The sequence below is a fragment of the Durio zibethinus genome, chromosome 1 (assembly GCF_047325235.1).
Source record: "Durio zibethinus cultivar Kanyao isolate XHJ-2024 chromosome 1, ASM4732523v1, whole genome shotgun sequence".
NCBI classification, from domain to species: domain Eukaryota; kingdom Viridiplantae; phylum Streptophyta; class Magnoliopsida; order Malvales; family Malvaceae; genus Durio; species Durio zibethinus.
Genome location: NC_143162.1, coordinates 28019697 through 28042777, shown reverse-complemented (window position 1 = coordinate 28042777; position 23081 = coordinate 28019697). Strand labels below are relative to the sequence as shown.

General features: G+C 30.3%; 1 non-coding gene and 1 pseudogene across 2 annotated transcripts; both read left to right on the top strand.

Moving 5' to 3' along the window:
* Positions 1-16192: 16192 nt before the first annotated feature.
* LOC111311198 (pathogen-related protein-like) lies at positions 16193-19230 on the top strand (annotated as a pseudogene). Its single transcript, XR_016343431.1, has 5 exons — positions 16193-16975; positions 17951-18184; positions 18272-18404; positions 18493-18793; positions 18875-19230. The product of XR_016343431.1 is annotated as a pathogen-related protein-like (transcript).
* LOC149520510 (small nucleolar RNA Z221/R21b) lies at positions 16399-16491 on the top strand. Its single transcript, XR_016326594.1, has one exon. It is a non-coding gene; the product is annotated as a small nucleolar RNA Z221/R21b (small nucleolar RNA).
* Positions 19231-23081: the final 3851 nt, after the last annotated feature.

Genomic DNA, 23081 nt, shown 5'->3' with positions numbered 1-23081 from the left:
TTGAAGGGTCACCAATAATTATTATTTTTATTTTTTAAAAAAATGTTGTGGTAAATCTTAGACGAAAAAGATTATCTTCTAATTCTACCTTTATGTAGGAGAATTTTAAAGTATTTTTTAATTTGACGATTTTCACAATATTTATAAATAAATATTTTTAAATAATTTTATTTATTAAAAATAAAGGGAATTATAATTAAATTTCATATAAAACTAATTGGTACCAATTTTTAAGGCTACTATGGGATACTAATCATTCCCCACACATCACTGACTCCAAAACCCAATCTTGTTTTCTTAGATCAAAATTATATTTTTAATAAACTTTAAACTCGTTTTATTATTTTACTAAAAAGATAAAATTTTGAATGACTAATCACACCTTAAAAAAGATTGATGATAATTTTTTGTGTTTTTATGATTTTAAGTTTTTACGTCTAATGATCAAATCTCTGGATCGTGGTTAATCATAAAACCTTGATAAGCGCTACTCATTCCCTACCAAGTCCTTGACCACTGTATCTATATGATATATCGAGTAGCTCAGCAACCGTGATTCACATCTTTCTTCCAGAGTATTAACAAACTTCCACTTTTCCCGTTTCCATCTACCCCAAACATTCCATGCATTTTGCATCTCTTTCGAACTCTGTCTCGTTTAGCGACATTGGAGATAGTTTTACTTAAGAAAACCACTTCAGATAGTTTTACTTAAGAAAACCACTTCAGGATCTTCTCTCTTCAGCATATTCTCTAAAGCTCGAGCTGCTCATGGGTTCATAAGTCCACGACAGTTCCGAGCTATACATCTCATTGTTCTCAGTGGGACTGGGCTCCAGCACTGCCGTTTGTTCTGATGTACCATCTAATTCCATCATTGCATCCTTCATGCTTTTTTTCTTTACTTTGTCTATATCCATGTCCGTAGCCCCTTCCGGATCCTACTTCCATTCTCAGCTTTTGTGGTTCTACTTTGGACACACGGGCCATCTTTTTCCATCACATCCCCCATTGGTTAGTCATGATTTCTTCTGTGTTGCAAGGGCTCCCCTCGCTTGGTTTCTCTTCCATTCTGCTGTCAACTTTTTTGGTGTAGTTTTATGGCCTCCGATCTTTCCATATTCATGCAATTTGTCATTATTGTTTCTCTCTCTCTCTCTGCGTCTCTCTTGTAGCATGGGATCTTTGTTGGCTTCAAGTTGTTTAAAAGTTTCTCATATATAATTGTGGTTGAGACCTGGCAATCGTGTGTCGGGTTAATAGCTTCTCCCTGGCCCATGGTCTGGCTCGTTTCACGATTGCCTTGTACTACTGCCTCCCTTGTTACTTGGTTCCCACTCCCTTTTGACATCAAAACCCTGTCATTTCTTGCCTTTTTATTTTATCCTTTTCCCATCTTTCCTCATTTGAGTTCCTGATATTTCGCTTCTGATCTTCATCATTTAAAAAAAAAAAAAAAAAAAAGAGGGAATCATGCTGATGCATATCCTGTTTTTCTCGTATCCTATCACAACCCAACTCTCTTGTGTTATCCAGATGTAGTCTGCGAGCCACCCCTCCTCCGTCAGCCACAGTGGCTTGTTGTCCCCCGTTTACTTTGTTCCTCCCTTGGATATTAACATCTGGTGCCATCTTTTGACCGTAGCTTCCTGTCTCCCATGCAGAATCCTTGTATTTTAGTGGTGAAGCTCGAAGCCATCCACCATATTGTTTGCATTATGTTTTTCCTCCTCCCAATTGTGTCATTTTATCACATTCCTCTTCAACGTGCCCGAGCTTGCTGTAGGTGTAGATACCTATATGTATCCGGGGTCAATAAGATTATTCTTAGGGTTATTTTTATAATATTATTATAGTATATTATATGGCACTATATTATAGTATTATTGTTATATTATATATTATTATTATTATTCCTATTATTATTATGATATTGTATATAGTTATTATTATTATTATTATTATTATTATTCCTTTCTTCTTACTGTCGATCGAATAACTGAAATTAGGAATTGAATCCGAGCTTAAATCAATGAATTTTCCAATCAACAATGAACCTAGACATATTTTGACGTTCGGGCAAAATCAAATCTCATGATTCAAGCTTGAATTGATTCTGTCTGTTTCTTAAAATCTATCCTAAGAGGACCTATAAATTGGATGGATCATTACAGAACAAGATAAGAGGTGGATTTTAAGAAGAAAAGGTTGATTTTTGGAGAATGGATGTTCTGGAATTTTTTTTGGGTAAAATAGGAGTGTTTGGGATTTAGATTTCTAATTTTGGTTTCACTTGAAAGATTTTGTGCTAGATTTAGGTTTCTAGGGTTTGGATTTGGATTTTGGAGCATTTTTTAAGAAATATGGGTAAACCTACAAACATTTGGGATTTTTTTGGAAAAATCTAGATTTTTAGGAAAAACATGAAATTTTCAATGAATTTTTCAGTGACCGATTGAATTTTTCGGCCAATTTTAGGTCAGATTTCCAGAAAAAATGGGTTTTCCAGTTTTTGATTGAATTTTTCGGTGACCTTCCCAAAAACTGGTCGAATTTCCAATTTTCGATTGAATATCCGATAGAGTTTCCTAAAGAGAGGTCAAAGCTTCTCTGTTTATAGAAAGAGAGAGAGGAGTAGCTTTCTGAGGAGAAAGGCTGGGAATTGCCTTTTATACGAAGCTAAAATGGTAGCGTTTTAGCAACCTAGGATCCACGCGCTGACCCGCACTTTAACCCGACCCAATCGCAAGTTTCCTTTTCATTTTATTTTTAATTTTTAATTTTTTGGGTTTATTTTTGAGAAATTTCGTAAAAATTGTTTCTATTAAAAATGATTGTATAAAAATAAAAAAAATATTTTCAGTTAATTAAAAAAAACAAACAAAACGAAAAAATCTTTTTCAAGTAAATTTTCAAAAAAAATCTTTTAAAGTTGTTTTAGAAAAAAAAATCCTTTCAATAAATAATCAAAAAGGAAAGGAAAAAATCATTTTTCAATTCTTACAAAATAAATTCATGGAATTCTACCAAACTATTGGAAAATTTTTACAGAATCCATGAAACTATTGAGAAATTCTATAAATTAGTTTTCAAAAAAAAAATTATATAATAAAAAAATAAAAAACTAAAAACTAAATTTATCCTCTAAACTATTGGAGGAGTGCTTTGAAATAAGCCCTACCAAACTATTAGGAGGCTTTACCGATTTTTCTAGGATAAAAATTAATAAATCCGACGATAGAGCCTCTTCATAATGGAACACTAGTTTTTATGAATACTCTTGAGGTGAGAAAATTATTTTAAATTGCTATCAAACTATTGGGATAATTTTAAAATTAATTTTTAATATTAAATTATTTGGTAAATCATAAAAATGATCAAGGTTTGGATAATTTGAAATTAAATCGGTGCCATCCTTTGGATGGGCGTTATGAGGGTACTACAACCTTTTTCATACATTACCGACTCCCGAACCTAATATCTATTTTCGTAGACTAGAATATGTTTCAGGTGGTTGATCACACCTAACCAAAAAAGATTGGTGATGACTCCTTTCCTCCACATCTAGTGATAGGTCCACGAATCTATATGTTATGAAGTTTGGCAACTCCATTGGGGATATGGAGAGTCAGGCCAGTAAATGATTCCTTATTATCCAAGCCTTGTTTAATAAACTTGAAATTTATTTTCTTCCTTATTTTATTTCTTTTCATTGCTTATATTTATTTTAGTTATTCATCTATTTACTATATATATCTGTCATTCATTTGTATGTGTATAACATAAGCCCTCCACCCAAGCTCTACCTTTAGGAGGGAGTGAAATACTTATGCCCTCATGAGATTTCAAGTCTCCATACGGGTCTAGAAACAATTTCACTCAAATTGACCCTTTTTCACTTGTAGCCTATGATAGGCGAGAATTGAGGTGCCTTACTAGTCTGTGATGGACGATGATATAAGGAATAATTTAGGAACCTTTTAGAATCAACCTAAATCGCATATAGTTAACCCTAAAAAGCCTAACCATAGATAGAGCCTTATCCTCCCACCCTTCATAGTTAACCTAAAATCTAGGATCATGTTGTTGTTTTACTTGCTTTTATAGTGTTTATTCTTTATTTTTTGATATGACTAATTAATTTTTTATGTCTTCTTTTTATTTTTTTCTTCTTGCATATATTCATAAACATACATGCAAATTACATATTATGCTTACTAACTCTTTTTTTTATGTATGCATGCATTCATTCTCATCCATAATTTGATAGATCTATAAACATCATTCTAAATTTGCACCATAATTATAGGAAATCAATGTTTAATGATAGCTCAACACTAGTACTATACTCAAGCTAGAGCCAAAAAAATAGAGCAAGACAATGTAGATCAACTTGAAAGAATAGAAAAAGCTCAGGAGACACTTGAAAGAAAATTGAGCAGAATCCTAAAAGCTTTGGAAAAGGGAAATAGAGGAAAGGCAATAAAAGATGACATCTCACATGAAGATACTAAGCCACTATATTCTCTAAGTTTCAGCCTACATTAGACTCAGACTATTCCAAGCTTTCATCAATAATAAACCATGTTTCCAAAATTTAATCAAGGGAATGTTCAGAGCTATACCAATCATATCTTCACTGAAAAGGTAGATGAGCCAATCCAAACTCCCAAAATAGACAAGACTAAAAAGAAAAAAATGTTATAGATAGTTGTACCCCTAAAAACTCTAATATCGATCAAGCCATGAGCATGATTGAGGAAAGATTATGGGCTATAAAGGGCATTGATTTTTATGGATCCATAAATGCTACCAACCTTTATCTAGTTCTAGATGTTGTGATTCTTCCAAAGTTTGAGGTACAAAAATTTAAGAAGTATGACGGTATCAAGTACCCCATCATGCATATCACAGTGTATTATCATAAGATAGTAGCTCACGCTAGTAATGAGAAGCTATTCATGCATGTGTTTCAAGATAACTTGATCGGGTCTACTGCAATATGATATATCCAACTAGATAGGACTCACATTAAGTCATGAAATGATCTAACTAGATCTTTCATTAGCCAATATCATCACATCATAGATATGGCTCTTAATCACCTTTTGTTATAAGGCATGAAGAAGAAAGCATCTGAGTTTTTCAAGGAATATACCCAAAGATGGTGGGATGTCGCTGCTCAAATGCAACTACCTTTAACTAAAAAAAATAACAGTTTTGTTTGTAAATATTTTAAAGTCACCATATTATAAAAAAATTATAAGGAACGCAATAAAAAACTTTGCTGATATGATAATCTCAAGAGAAATTATTGAAAATACCATCAAGAGTGACAAGCTTGAAAAGGGAAAGACTGATAACGTCAAGAAAGGTGGGATGCCTAAGAAAAAAGAAGATGAAGCCCAAGCGGTGAGTTTTGAGGGGCAGCAATCTAGAAATTATGCCCCATATCCACCATATGTTTATCCTGCTTATTATCTAACAGCCAATAATGTTGCATAAGTTCTTTACCAACCTTATCTCCCAATCATAAGCAATATTGCTCCAAGTCTTCCTTAATAAGCTTTTCAAGCACCTGTATATGGGCCTAATCCTGTTACTACACCATTTTTAAGGCCTAACAATCAAGTGAGTGATTTAAGAATATCCAAAGACAATCAGGAGAGGGCTAACATTAATCTTATTTCTATAACTTATACTAAGTTATTTTCAAAATTGGTTAAGAATGACCTAGTATCCCCAATCCTTTTGAAACCATTGAAGCCATCATATCCCAAATGATACAATATTAATGCCACATATGGCTATTATAATGGGCGTATGGGTCGCTCTATAAAAACTTGCCCTGCTTTCAAGCATAAGGTGCAAAGTTTAATTCAAGCAAGCTCGATAAGCTTTAATGAATCAAGAGAGCTGAATATCCATAAAGACTCTTTGCCCAATCATTCAAGGGCATGACTTTATGAAGGTTAATTGAAATTAATTATCATCTTAGAATTTTTTGAGAATATGGATCTCTTTTATGTACTTGGATTTCATTTATTTTTTATTATTTTAATAAAAGTGATAGATATTATGCATTTTCATTCTTTTTTTTATATGAATCACCATTATTTACTTTTACCTTCTCATACATTTTCCCATATCCATTATTTAATTCCAAATAATAAATGTTCAGTTAGTCAGGCTGATAATTCATAACTCGATTTTAAAAACATCATTCATGATGATTTGATTGATAGATGAAGATTGTTGATTCATTGGAACTACTAAATAAAAAAATGTAAATTTGATGAAGAATTTTGAAAGTGATGTGACACATGATCATTGTGATTGTTCATTTACAAGCTTGTTTTTAGCCAATTAATATTTTTCATTAAGAGTATTCATGTTCGAAATAAGAAATGACAATCATTTTTTTATCCTTTAAAAATTATTATCCCTTGCTACTCCATTTGAGTCGGTTGAGAATTTCTTTTAAAAAACCCTAACCAAGAAAAACCCTAACCAAGAATCACCCCTTCACTGGGGGGCAAACTCGAAAAGTTTGTTTACCCTTTGTAACTTTAAGGGCAAAGCCTTTTGTTTTTCTTAGGAAAAGAAAAGAAAAAACAAAAAGAAAAATTTATAAGGCAAAATGTCAATGTGTTCCACCAAAAAAACAAGAAGAAAGAAAGAAAAAAAATTGATGGGGTAAATTTCCAATATGCTCCATTAAAAAAAAAATAAAGAAAAATTATTGGGGCAAAATGCCAGTATGCTTCACCAAAGAAAAAGAAGAAAGAAAAAAAAATTGATGGGGCAAAATGTCAAAGTGCTCTACATGAAAAAATGATCATTGGTTTAATGACTCTTCAAATATAATTTGGGCCTATTTTATCCTTTTTTTTGGCACATTTTACCCTAGCCTATGATATGTCTTTTAAAAGTCTATTTTTATCAAATGTGAATATTTGATTTTGAGAATCATGAATTAAATTAGGGCAAGTTTGTCTTGGGATTGTGTAAAGCTTTGATCAAAATGTCAACAAAGGAGAAAGAAAAAAAATGAGAAGAAAGTGTACAAAAAAAAAGAAAAAAAAAAGTAAAAAGCAAAAAAAAAGAGAAAAAAGAAATAAAAAAATACAACAACAAACAAAAAAACAAAAAAAAAAAGAGCAAAAAGAATAAGAAAAAAAAAAGAAAAAAGAAAAAAGGAAGACTTAAATTGAAAACTTGAAAATATGGTTTAATATGAAAACTTGAAAAAAAAACAACTTTATGTGAAAGTCCCCAAAATGAGGATAATGATTAACTCAAAGATTGAAGATATTAATGAAATGTGTTTTTTAAGGATGATCTTGAGTTTGAGTTTAAATTTGTCTAAGCAATCATTATTTTGGATGTTAATGTCCTATTTGAACAAATCACAGCATTTTGCTTTTGTTCACCCTTGAGTTGTTCTTGACCCTATCTTTTGTTCTTCCAATAATAAAGATCCCCTTTCTTACCCTTCACTAAATGAACATTCCTCAAATGAATCGAGAAAATGTATTATATTTGTCACTAATTCGAATGATGGTAAATAAATAATGACATTTTTCATAAAGAGTTTTTCATTCTTTTGAATGAAATTCAAGATGAGATAAATGAAAAGAATCATGAGAAAATTATTTACAAAGGGTAAATAAGATGACTCGATAATGAATTCAGTGATAGATTGGTTAACACGAATTATGAGTTGGGACCAAATGAAAAAAAAGACATGAATCAGTTAACACAGTTTGCTTTGAGACTATTAATACCAAAAAGTTAAGAAATACTGGTGGAGTCTTAAGAACCTTGTCACCACAATTGAAATTTCATGACATCAGCACTACATTACATTTGTATCTCAAATAGGGCGTACACTCGCTTTATTCTATTATCATTACCCTAATCTTAAGTCAATCTAGATTATTTCTTATGACTCGTGGTTTCATCTTGATCATTTATTTTTTATCTCGACTCGATCTGGTCACTTCATTTTTGACTCATGGTTTCATCCTCGTCACTTGATCTTGACTCAGTCCAGATCATTTATTATGACTCGTGGTTTTGTCCTGGTCACTTTATTTTTTGACTTATGGTTTCATCTCGATCACTTGATCTTGGCTCAGTCCAAATCATTTCTTATGACTCATAGTTTCATCTCGATCTTTTATTTTTTACCTCGACTTGATCCTGGTCGTTTCATTTTTTAACTTGTGATTTCGTCTCAATTACCTAATCTTGGATCAGTCTAGATCATTTCTTATAACTCATGGTTTTGTCCTAGTCATTTATTTTTTACCTCAACCCGATCCTGGTTACTTCATTTTTGACTCGTGGTTTCATCTTGATCATTTATTTTTTACTTTGACTTGGTCCTGCTCGTTTTATTTTTTGACTCGTGATTTTGTCTCAGTTATCGGATCTTGGCTCAGTTTAGATCATTTCTTATAACTCGTGCTTTCATCTCGATCATTTATTTTTGATATTAACTCAGTCTTGGTCACTTCTTTTCGACTCATGATTTCATCCCTATCAGTAGATCTTAGCTCAATCTAGATTATTTCTTATTACTCGTGGTTCTATCTTGGTCATTTATTTTTTACCTCGATTGGGTCTTGGTCGTTTCATTCTTGACTCGTGGTTTCATCATAGTCATTTTTACTCACTGATTTGACTCGAGCAAATGGGTGTCTAGGTTTTGCATCATCCTTGTCTGACAGAAATATGTAAAGAGAGGCAACTGTAGACACTCATATGTGTCCTAGGTCAATAGGATTATTCTTAGGGTTACTTTTATAATATTATTATAGTATACTATATGGCAATATATTATAGTATAATTGTTATATTATATATTATTATTATTACTATTATTATTATGATATTTTAAATAGTATATTATTATTATTATTATTATCAAGATTATCATTATTTTTTTATTTTTTATTTTTATTTTTTTTTTCTTAATTGTCGATCAAATAACTGAAATTGGGAATCAAATCTGGTTAAAGGGTCAATCAGAGCTTAAATCAAAGAATTTTTCAATCAATAATAAACCTAGACATATTTTAAGTTTCGGACAGAATCAAATCCCAGGATTCAAGCTTAAATTGATTCTGCCTGTTTCTTAAAATCTATCCTAAGAGAACTTATAAATTGGACGGATCATTACAGAACAGGACAAGGGGTAGATTTTAAGAAGAAAAGGTTGATTTTTGGACAATAGGTGTTTTGGAATTTTTTTGGGCAAAATAGGAGTGTTTGGGATTTGAATTTCTGATTTTGGTTTTGCTCGAAAGATTCTGGGTTAGTTTAGGTTTTGGGGTTTGGATTTGGATTTTGGAGCGTTTGTGAAAAAATTTGGGCAAATCTACAAAAATTTGAGATTTTTCTGGAAAAATCTGGATTTTTTGGAAGAACATGAAGTTTTTAATGAATTTTTCGATGATTGGTTGAATTTTCCAACCAATTTCTAGTTAGATTTCTAGAAACCAATGAATTTTTTAGTTTTCGGTTGAATTTTTTAGTGACCTTCTCAGAAACCAATGAAATTTTCAGTTTTCGATTGAATCTTTAGTGAAGTTTCTTAAATAGAAGTGAGAGCTTCTCTGTTTAGAGAGAGAAAAGGGCTGGCTTTCTGAGGAGAAAGGCTGGGAATTACCTTTTATATGGAGCCAAAACGGTAATGTTTTAGCAACCCAGATCGCGTGATGACTTATTGACCCGTGCGCTGACTCGTGCTTTAACCTGACTTGATCTCAAGGTTCCCTTTTTTTCATTTTATTTTTATTTTTTTATTTTATTTATTTTATATTTTTTAACTTATTTTATTTTTAATTTTTATTTTTCTAGTTTTATTTTTGAGAAATTTTGTAAAAATTGTTTCTGCTAAAAAAATGATTGTATAAAAATAAAAAAAAATCTTTTCAGTGAATTAAAAAACAAACAAACAAAACAAAAAAATCTATTTCAAGTAAATTTTAAAAAAAAAAATCTTTTAAAAATTTTTTAGAAAAAAAATCCTTTTAATAAATAGCAAAAATAAAAAATAAAAAATCCTTTTTCAATTCTTACAAAATAAATTCATGGAATTCTATCAAACTATTGAGAAATTTTTATGGAATCCACCAAATTATTGAGAAATTCCATAAATCAGTTTTCAAAAAATAAAAATAAAAAATTATACAATAAAAAAATCAAAAAATAAAAAATAACTTTATCCTCTAAACTATTGGAAGATTGCTTTGAAATAAGCCCTACTAAACTATTAGAAGGCTTTGTTGATTTTGCTAGGATAAAAATTAATAAATCCGATTATAAAGCCTCTTCAGAATGGGACACTAGTCTCTATAAATACTCATAAGGTGAGAAAATTATCTTAAATTACTACCAAAATATTGAGACAATTTTAAGATTAATTTTCAATATTAAATTATTTGGTAAATCATAAAAATAATCAAGGCTTTGATAATTTGAAATCAAACTGGTGTCATCCTTTGGATGGGTGTTATAAGGGTGCTATAACCTTCTCCATGCATAATCGACTCTTGAACCTGACATCTATTTTTGCAAATCAGAATATGCTTCAGGTGGTCCATCAGACCTAATCAAAAAATATTGGTAGTAATTTTTTTCCTCCATGTCTAGCGGTAACTATACGTTATGATAGCAGGTATAGCAAAAACTTGGTAGCCTTTCATAACTTAGCCTGAGTCTCCTTCAAGTTCCATTATGTGGTTGCCAAAATAGTCATTTTTTGCGATTTTGTCACATCCATTTCAAATCTGATTCTTAAAAACCTCGACCACCCACATTTATCTAGCATTGCATTTATCTCTTTAAGATTTCTTATTTTCCTCCAAATCCTTATTGCATTTCCATGGCTCCTTATGCTTAGTGGCAATCCATAAACACAGATCCAAAATGGTGCTTTATTGAATTTGTAGTCTTCTGGCTTTAAACTCCTATCATACTTATTAAAGAGTATTATTTACGCATCGAATGACTATGGTAAGCCATCCAAAACTCTTATTCTATCAATCATCATAGCAAAATTGAAAGGAATATATTTTCCTCCAAATCTACTATCTCCACTTGCTTAGCCAGTCACCATAAAAGCTTAAGCGTTCTTTTCATGGCCTCTTTATTATAAGGCCGCTTTGTGAATAACATTCCCACAAGCCATGCTTTTTCTTCTTCGTTCTTATTTTTTCTATCACCCATATCTGTAACAACATGGTCATTCTCTTCTTCTGTTAACTTCAAGTCTTCCATAATGAATCCAACAGATACTCCATCCCTTGTTTACTACACTAAAAACTTTAAGAAAACACTATCAGAATACTATCTGATAACTAAAAGACTAAAACTAATTATTCTTCAAGGATAATCTAACTAAGACGATCCTAAGGCAATAACTTACTTATAGGTAGAACAAGACTCCAATCCTCCTATAATAAAAACTCCAAGGAGACTATACTTAAATTTAATACATTCATATCTTTATTGTTGAATCAAATACTAAGAATATCAGTATGATCTTTTAGTATATGAGCAAATATGTACAAAAATATTTATAAAAAATAATACTTTGTCAATTAAACTATTCTTCTTTAGATGATATCATTTTCAAGATTATTATGATAATTTAATTGTCGAAGTGATCGTGTTATTAAGGTGATTTTATCACTCATTTGGTTAACAATTATTAAATCTTAAAAATTAAAAATCATTATATTTGATATTACTAAAACTTAAATATTATTTTATTTAAAAATACAAAAATAATTATACATATTGTAATAGTTATACAAGTTAATGATTTTAATATTGTTTAAAGATAATAATTTGTAAAATATTAGTAATGTTTCATTTACTTAAATTATTAAATTATTAGTAATAAAATATAATTAAATTATTAACTTAAAAATAATTTATTAATATGTAAATTAATTTTTAAAATATAAATTATGTAAAAAGACATATGAATTAAAAAAAAACTAATATATTAAAATCATAACAAAAGAAAAAATTATATTATGTATATAAAACATTAAAAAAATTTTAATAAAAGTACACAAATTATTTTTTAATTTTTTTATAACGATATTAGTTTAAATATATAAAATTTTACAATTTAAATAATTATAATTTTAAGAGGAAGAAAATTTTTAATTTATATATTAAATAGATAGTATTGACTATTGTTAATTTTATATATTATTTCACCTCAGTAATAAAAATCTTTCATCATTTTAATTGAAAATTAAGTCGTTCACTAAAGTAGTGATATGATCATTTTCGATTATCCAAATTACTGTCATATAAGATCATTAAATGTTTACCAGACACGATAATCTACTCATGTGTAAATCATTATTATTTTTAAAATGATTATTTAATATCAAACATTACTTTGGAGTTTAGACATTTCTTATTATTGATAAAGTAACAATAATAAACAATAAAAATCGAGTAATAACTGTCTAGAAAAAAATGTAAAAAAAGGAACTGATTAGGCAATTACTTTTCTAAACACCATTTCCTTTCTCTAGTCATATAAATGTATATAGACTAAAAGATGAGGGGTTTATTTATATTAGTGTAATTTTTATAATTTTTTTGAATTTTTTGACCAAAATTATTAAATTTAAAAATTTATTTTGAATCAAATAAATCATAAATTTAATTTTGATTTAAAAATCTAAAAAGATATAAGAATTACATTGGTACAAGTGAATCCCTACTCTAATATATATATATATATATATATATATATATATGTGTTATGAGTTTTTATTAGATTTACCAACAATGTATAAATTTTATACGATTTCATTAAATTACAAGTTAACACATAATCAATAAATAAATAAACACATATTATATATAAATATATATATATTCCAAATTCCCATTATTAGTGAAAATATCTTTTTAAATTCCATCCAGATTTTTTTGTCTTAATTCAACACCAATCCATTAGTTTTAGGAATTGGGCATCTCTTTCCAAAATTATCGATTTGACAATGTAAAAAAGCCTTACCTTTAGGCCTAACCTACTCATTGTTGGTTTCTATCTTTTTGACAAAAATCCCGGATGTGTTAAAAAAAAAATCAAGAAGGAAAAAGAAAGAAAATGTGAGAAATCAATTGAAAATAAGAAGATTCACCCATGAAATTACTATGTATTTTGATATTCTACCGATGAAAGAAAACTTGTTTAGGCTTTGATTATTTTCCATTACTGGAGTTGAAGAAAATTAAAAAAGATAAGAAAGGTCGAGAGGTTTGCTTGCGTGGCATAAGTTAAGATAAGCAACTGGCCTGGGCTTAGCACGATGGATCATTGTTGGAGTGGGGAACAAATGGTCATATTTCATTTTGAATAATGACCGTCATGTATTCAATATTGGGGTTTGTGTGTAGTAAGATGCAAGGTCAACTTGTAAGTTAAAGAAATTGAAAGTTTCGTTTGAGATGGAGCCAAATAGGAAAAAAAAATCAAAAATCAAATTTATACAAATTTATAGGGATTTCAATGTGTAAAGTATGAAATAGATAAAATATTATCTATCTTTATTCTTTGATTTTTATATTATACTTTTTTTTGTATCTATATTGTAGAGATATTTTAAATCTATTCACATTTTCATCCTTATCATTAGTAAAAGAAAGGAAAGTAAAGTAAAGTAAAAGAAAGAAAGAATTTTTAAAGAAAATAAAAATATATATGTGTCATTTGTTTGGATAGCTAAAATTAATAAAAAAAATAAAAAATTTAAATAATGGAAAGGAAAGTAAATGATTTATTAAATTATTTTTTTATTATAACCTTTGATAATTTTTATTTTTACTATGACATTTACATATTTATGTTAACGTATTTCATGTTTTCAATTTTTTTTTTTTTTTAGTTTCAATGGGGGCAGAGCCCTATATTTATAAGGGAGGGTGAGAGGCTGGGGTCAAACCCCAACTCTATATCTTCTTTAAGGCTTACTTGATCACTAAGTCAAGCAGTTAAAGACTTCAATTTTCCTTTATTTCTTTATAAAAATAGTTATCAATGAAATTTATGAAATTCATAAAATTAAGAGAAAAAAATTAGAGACAATAAATTTATTGGTAAATTATGTTTTGTATTCTCAATCTAATTTTTGAGTTCAAAATTATACACTTTTAATTTTTAAAAATTAATAAGGATAAAATAATCATTTTATTTTTAAAATTTTTTTCTTTTCCTTTCCCTTCCTTTTCTTTCAATTTGGGGTAATTAAAAAATGAAGAAAATTGAGAGAAACCAAAGAAAGCTAAGCATACATTCTTTTCCTTTATTTTTATTTATGTCATATACAAAAAAGGGAAATGACTCTCCATTTCCTTTTGTTTCCTTTTCATTCTTTTTTTTTTCTCTCCCCTTGCCTCAATCCAAACATATTATACTGATATTTAATAAATATAAATAATCTTTATATTAGTAGCTTTTTTTAAAAAATAAAAATATATTTTTTAGCTTATTTTATATTTATCTTGCATATTTGTGTAATTCTTTATGAATATATATTAATAAATAAAAATATATTAGTTTTAATTAATTTAAAATAATAATTATGTGATTTAATATAAAATCTATTTGCTAAATATATATATATGTAACGTATGGTTATGACATGAGATAAGTACTATATTATCCTTTCCTATTCTCATGTCCATTAAACTCGTTTTCATTCCCATCCTCATCTCCATAATATAATATCTATTTTTATTTTCATTTAGATAAATTATCAGATTTCTTATTAAATATGGATAAGATTGATATTTCTACGAACTTTTGCATTGTAAGTGTCGAGTTGAAATGATGGGCATGGTATCTTGACCTAACACAATTCTTAATAAAAATCGAGCTAAACAAGGCAAGTAATTGTAGTCTAAGCCATGCTCGAATGACTCATTACGCAAGACAAGCCTCATATATTGTCGGTTCATTTTGCTATTTTTAGAAGCATATTATCTATAATTTTTTTATTACAATGCTATAATAATTTAATTAAAATAAAAATTTATGTAAAAATTCACTACTTATAAATATGAATTTTATATAAAATTTTGATAGATTTTATATTTTAAATTATGATTGATTAATTATATTGTAATCATTACAAATAATATCATCTTGCCATCTTTAGATATTGACAAGGAAAAAAGACAAAGAGACATGATTATGTGATGAGTATAATAGGAGACCTAACCAAGACTAATATTGAAATGGGATTTTATGTTTCCACCATTTGATAATGATGTAATTGCTCAAATTTTGTTAACAACGTTTATAATTTTAGGCGGGATGTTTAATTCTCAAATTAATGGATTAATCTTAAATTAAGGTAAAAAAATAAGGGATCAAAATGAAATTTATTAAAAAAATTAGAAGCCACAAAAATTTTTCAACATCAACTATATCAATTAATATATTACAGTTATATTAAAATATAATATATTTAAAAGTTATTTTTCGTATCAAGTTTTGTATTAGATAATATCGGTTGCTTTTATTGATTTTGGTAAATTTTGATGACTTAACTTATTTCAATCCATATGTGAATGTGAAATGTGTTTTATAATTTTTTATTTATTTTTTATTATTTGACTATTTTAACTTAATAAAAATAAAATTAATTGATAAAATAACCATTAAAAGTTGAGTTCTTTTATTTTTTACTATAACTTATTTTTTATACTTTATTTTTCAAATCAAAATTCATAAGCATTTCAATCTCATTCAAAAAGGCAATTGTATTCTCTCCCTAAAATTTAATAATTATGAAGTCAAGATCTTTTTTTTTTTCATATTTTTGCTTTTATCTTAATATTTACATAAAAAAAATATTCATTTAAATATCATATAATTAGATTAAATATTTAAAAATATCATGATAAATTGATGATATTGAAATTCATATATATTTATATTAAATTAAAAAATTTAAAATAATTAATATTGACATATATCATTTTAAAAAATCAAAATATTATTCTATATTAACAACCTTGCACCATATCATGGGTTGATACGTGCAGCATAGCCCACGACAATCCGGAAACCAAAGTCCAAAATGAAAGCCATAAAGGGAAAATAGGAAGGGCATCGAGGGTAAAATTGTGATTAGGAGAAAAACAAAATGGGAAGATGCAATTAGGGTTAAGAGCTTCATCCTCTTTATAAATGTCAAACGCAGTTAGCATTTTGGATGACCTTCGGGGCAGCCAGTTTTTTTTATTATTATTATTCTTATTGTCTCCTTCTTGATCTCGACTCTGGCTTTTTCTTTTTATTTTCATTATAAAGTTATAATGTAGATTTTGAAAGGTGTTTGAATTTGTGGGCAATGATGAGGAATTAGAGAAAGTCATGCACCACGCTGATTCTATTATGTGCTGCTAATATCTCTCTACCCATTTTTTTTTTCTGAGCTCCTTTTCCCGTTTCTATCTTATTAGCGTCTTTTCTTTTGTTATCTTTTTTATTTAATTTTTATTGATTTTCCAGGATTTGATTCATCATCGTTAAACTCATTTTCGTTTTTTACCCCTTCAGTTTTTCAATTGAAAAAGAAAAATAAGGGAACCAAGTGATGTGATCTTCTTTAACGGGAAGATTGAACCATGATGCGGACCGTGCAGCTTTTCTGCTTCTGGGGATAACTTTTGGTTTCTGATGGTTCCACTCTTTAAGTTATACATCTGTAAAAACAAACTGCCTCTAAAATCTTTAAGCAATGAACAACTGATAAACCAGCAAATACTGTTGACTCCTTTGAAACAAAAAATTAAGAACAATAAATTTAAGCTGATTCATTAGGCTTTTGACAGAAATCTAACAGTGGGTTTTCTGGTTATATACATGCAAAAAATACATGAGTTAAATGCGTATTTTGCAAGAGCAGAAGCCTTAAGTAAGGTTAATACTGCATGCCATAAACTATTCTTGTTTGGTTAATATTTAATGCCATTACTATGATCCCACTTTTGATAAACCTGGGTCCATAATTTGCTTGGTAAACGATTTCTCATGTTTCCTATGTAGAACATGTTGCTCGCAATTTTGGCAATAATGAATCATTTGATACCATAACCAAGTTCTTACCTACATCTTTATGTACTGTTTCAAATGCTCAGAAGTTGTAAAAACTTAACTGTCTATAGAAGCTGCATTAATCCTATTCTTTTTTGCTTTCTGTTTGTCATGCTAAATGTTTTTTTTTTTTTTTTCGAGGAGAGGAGAATGATGATAAACTCATTCATACCTTTCCTCTCTGTGCTTTAATAGATATGCCATTTGCAGAACTCAGTCAATTGATCAGTGATGCACAATATGCAAACTAAACTTACCCCAAAGATTAACATCTAAAAATCTTGAATTTTTCTTTGATGATTAGACTATATCTACCCTGTGAAGTAATGACTTTATCTTCACCTACCTCCTAGTACTAATCAACCTTTCCGACCATGAATTTTTCCCAAATTCAGTTGACTAAGCTAACAATTTCTTTTTTAGGAAGAAGTTGCAGGGACAGTAGCTAACTTGATTTGAGTTCAAAGGTTTAACAGTCAACAGTCGGTTAGTCACCCAAAAAAACTAATGTATCTGTAATATGTTTATGTCATCCGACATAATGTCATTGCTTACACCTTTGATTAATCCAATATAGTATCCGTACTACTCATGAACAGTGCGTTGGCTGCTGCTTGGCTTTTTCCTCCATTAACACCTCCACTTGAACAATGTAAAATTTTCTCATTATTTTGATAATGTAAGAAGATTGTTGATACATTGAATGGCTGCTTAATATTGATGTTTGTGATTAATTAATTATAGTTTAACCAATAATTTATTCAAGTTCAGACTTTGATGCTGTGATACGCTAACACTCAGGATTATTATAATATGATGTTCGGTAAATTCTCCACCTATATATCCGTCCCCTCCAGTGCAAATAATCCTCAAGCAGATCTTCTGTCATTTCGGAAGATGGCGATGTCAGGTATTGAAGGAGACAAATATCGTTCTTATTTGGAGGGAGAAGGAGAGCAGAATACCAAATGGAGATATGGGTCTCCTCCAAATTATGCTGTTGTGAACAAGCTCTTCGAAGATGAAAGAACCAAGGTCTTCCCTTTCTCTCTGCCTCGTGCTCCGTCTGTAGTTTGCTTGTTTATCTATTGATTTTACCAATCTTCAATCTGTTAATGGTAGGTATGGCCTCCTGGATCACTAGAAGAAAAGGTGCAGAACCTTGTAAAGACATGGGAAATGGAGCTTTTCCACAAGTCATCCCTCGATGATTTCAAATCAATGGATGTAAAGAAATTTGTATTTGGCTTAAATGGTAATGCTAGAAGTTGAAACAGGTTGTACATGTACAAATGTTTTGTCAATCATACTAAATTAAAGTTGTTGATTAATATGTTGTAAAGGTCGGAAACCTTTAAACATGATGGACATAAAGAAGCTTGGAGGAGGCTATAACCCACACTTGCAAACTTCCCTTCCTGAGGAATTCAGGTGTTACGATCCTGATAGGGAAACAGCAGAATCATCTCACAGGGCGTTCATAACAACGTTTCCAAGAGGCTTTGCCTTGGAGGTTCTTAAGGTTTATACAGGACCTCCAGAGATTGTCTACAAGTTCAGGCACTGGGGTTACAATGAAGGTCCTTTCAAGGGCACGCCCCTACAGGAGAATTGATAGAGTTATATGGAATTGCCATCTTTGAGGTATTTATCTGAGAAAATTTTCCCCCTAGTTCTTTCTGTTTTCATGTAGATTATTAGACTGTACTATATGTTGTGAAATAGGTGGATGAAGAGATGAAAATTGTGAAAGTGGAGTTCTTTTACGATCGTGGAGAACTGCTTGGAGGTCTCGTGAAAGGTGCCACCATGGATAGTTCTGGATTGGAGGCAGCTTCAAGCTGTCCTATACTTAGGAACACAGGCTAGAATCTTTTGCAGAATTCTACAACTTTAATAAATACCCTTTTGGGGTTGCTCTTTGTCCGTTAAAATAAAATACTATCAGCAAATTGCAGGTTTAGTTTTGTGCAATTTGTATAATGTAAATAAGAAAATGCTCAATTTGGGCATTTAAGTGTGAGGATTGAAAACTTAGTTCCATAGACAGGGATCAAAAGGCTTTTTCCATTTCATATATCTTAGCATTTCAGCTTTTCTAGTAGTAGCATTTCAGCTTTTCTGGTAGTATTTCTTTTGCATGGAATGGTGAACAATTTTATATACCCATGTCAATTCATCAGATCAATCCATACAGATTAACTTTTGTTTCTATCAAACTATGTATGTGAGCTTAGGATAAAAATTGCAGAACAGAAAAGTGAAAAAGGGAATATGATACTTTTGGACCCCATCAAAGATAGCTTTCCTTCAAACTTGTACTCACCAAAGCTAGAAAAGCAAGCAACAAATTAGCTGTTAGGCCAAATAACAATTGCCTAGGTTTGTAAGAGAGCAGAATTATCTATTGTACAAGATAGGGCATTTTACTTAGAAATCAAGAGGCTGTAGAATATATGAACTGGATTATTACAAATGAAGAGTAAAACTCTACCGAACAGAATCAAGATGGCTTAAATTGTGCTAAAAATAATTGGCCAACATACTCCAACCAGCAATTTTAGTCAAGATAGTTCAATTGATTCACGCAATTATCCTTAATAAGTTGCATTCAACAGGTCTAAGGTTCGAATCCTGTGACTTGCAGCCTTTTTCCTTATTTATAGACTACAGCTTCCTTTGTAAAAAGAAGAATATACTATTTATTTTTTATTGAATACAATGACTATAATTAAGTGGAGAGTTCCTTTGTATGAATATTTTTGAAAGAACATGAAATTTCACATCTTGTGCAACATTTCTTCTTTCAACCTCCTCAGGTTCCAATATTGAAATGAACGAGATGGGATTTATGGGAAGGAGAGGCCTACCTCTGATTGTGTAGTTAAAGAAAATCTTTAGGCATAAAAAGGAAAAAATATAAAATCTCAAACATGTTTCTTATAAAAAATGCTGCACACTTCCTTGGCAATAAACAGACTACTTAGATAATGGAATATGGCCCTCATTTTTCTTCCCTCCAGCAAGGAGTTCAATGTATGAAGAATTTGATTTTAACTAGAACTCCTAAATTATAGATCTTGTCAAGGTTCATTCCAACTTGCTAATTAAATTATTAACAGGTTGTCCTACTGGCAATTTCTCCAAAGTACTTTGATCATTTCTCATAGTTATGCCGGGTTCATTGCTTCCAGTTAATTTGTAAATTGAATCGTGTTGTTATTTTGAAGCAAAGAAAACTTTACTCATTGTTACATTTCTTAACATCAGAAATATTATAATTTAAAGCTTAATTAATAACTACCCACTAAAATCATGGTCCTAAGATTAAGCCATGACCACCAGCATGAATAACAAAAAAAATAACTAACACAAAAAAAACAAGAACAATATGAAACATTCAACTAAGCAACATTCATGAATCCACATTAGCAGTCCTAAACACATCTTCTAACACTCCTCCTTGCTTTAGGAGCTGCAAACACCAAGTTTTGTCCTCAAAAATTCAAACTTGCTAATTGGCAGTGGCTTGGTGAAAACATCTGCAACCTGATCTTCTGTTTTGCAGTAGACAAGAACAATAGCTCCATCTTTCTGCACTTCCCTTAAGAAGAATAATTTAATATTAAAATGCTTAGTTTTCTCGTGAAACACAGGATTTTGAAAGATAGCAATGGCAGCTTGGTTGTCAACAAGAATCTTTGTGCTTTCCTCCAGCTCTATGTTAAGATCGATTAAAATCTTCCTTAGCCACAAAGCTTGATTAACAGCAGCTGTTGCAGCAATAAACTCTACTTCAGCTGTGGATTGAGCTACAATTTCTTGTTTTTTCGAGCTCCATGAAAAAACACCAGAACCAAGTGTGAAACAATAGCCTGAAGTGCTCTTCATATCATCAATGGAACCTCCCCAATCACTATCTAAGAAATCAACCAGCTTGAACTCTTTGCTCTTTGTGTATTTAATACCAAAATCACTTATGCCTTTCATATATCTAAGCACTTTGCAGCCTTGAGATGCCATTCACTTGCACAATGCATAAACCGAGATAAAATGCTTACAGCATTCAAAATGTCAGGCCGAGTTGCTATGAGAAACATTAAGCAACCAATCAGGCTTCTGAAATATGCCTGATCAATCTTTTTTGTTCTATCTTCTTTACAAAGCTTTTTCTTTGAGTTCATTGGTGTGCTCATTTCTTTACATTTTTCGAGTTTAAACTTCTTCAGAATCTCCTTAGCATATTTCTTCTGACAGATGAAGACTTCATGTTCATTTTGTTTGATTTCCATTCCAAGAAAAAAGGTCTTCAATCCAAGATCTGTCATTTCAAAAAACTTTATCATCTCTTGCTTAAACTTCTTCAAAATACTTGTGTTGTTTTCTATCATAAGTAAGTCATCCACATATAGTGAGATGATAAGAATGTCAATCCCATTGTGCTTCACATATAATGTTGATTCAGATAAGCTTTTGATAAATCTCAAGTTTTGTAAATGTTCATCAATCCTGCTGTACCAAGCTCTTGGAGCTTGCTTCAATCCGTAAAGTGCCTTTTTAAGAAGATAAACCTTATCTTTTTCTCCTTCCTTAACATAGCTTTCTGGTTGCTCTACATAAATCTCCTCCTGCAGAAAACCATTCAAGAATGCTGACTTAACATCTAATTGGTGCACTTTCCAATTCTTTTATGCTGTAACGACAAGTAAAACCTTGATGGTGTCGAGTCTAGTGATTGGTGCGAAGGTATCTGAGTAGTCCACGTTGAATATTTGAGCATATCTTTTGACCACAAGTCTAGCTTTATACTTGTTGATTGAGCCATCAATATTAAGCTTGGTTCTGTACACCCATTTGACTCCAATTACTTTTCTGTTTTAGGGTCGATCAACCAACTCCCATGTTTCATTCCTTTCAATCATGAATAGCTCCTCCTTCATTGCAACAATCCAATTTTGATCTTTCTTGGCCTCTTCATAATTTATAGGTTCACACACAACAATATTGTATCTTTGATAAACATCAGAAAGTAGTCTTGTACCTCTTATAGGACTGTCATCCATAGAGTGCACACCACACACTTCAGGTGCTATCGGGCGCCTATTACCAAAGATGTTCCATAGATATAGCAAGCAGAAAGCTGTCAATGCTCCACATACACCACCGAAGATGAACACAACAAGCACTTTCTAAAAATAATTGCTACCCTTGTGCTCTTCTGTCAGAGCTTTGAGGTTCTTTGTAATAGCCTCAAGATCAAGTGGTTGAGAATGCATCCAAATTGAAACCTGCCTTAGCTTGTTTGCGATACTCAAAAGCCTATTGGAGTAATCTTTAATCGTCTTGGAGTCATTCATTCTTTAAAGTTCAAATTCCTTAATCAAGTTAAGGACTTGCATCCCTTTAATTCTTTCATCTCTTTCATATTTATTCTTGAGATAATCTCATATCTATTTTGCTGACTTCAGAGATATGATATGAGTGAAGATGATGGATGAGACTACAACAAACAAGCAGGCCTTTGTCTTTGATTTTTTTATCTTCTTTTCTTTCTGCGCTTTAATCTGTACCATAGGGAGATTGTTTGGAAGTGCAAAAATTTCATAGTCTTCTTCCACTGCTTTCCAAAGATTTAAAGCTTCCAAGTATGTCTCCATACGTACTGCCCAAATCTGGTAGTTATCTCCATCGAACACCGTCAGAGCAATTACAAAGAAACTGGTTTCGACTTTCATGACACATCAAATCTCTTAAGAAGATAGCTCTGATACCAAATGTTGTTATTTTTGAAGCAAAGAAAACTTTACTCACTGTTACATTTCTTAACATCAGAAACATTATAATTTAAAGCCTAATTAATAACTACCCATTAAAATCATGGTCCTAAGATTAAGCCATGACCACCAGCATGAATAACAAAAATGTAACCAAA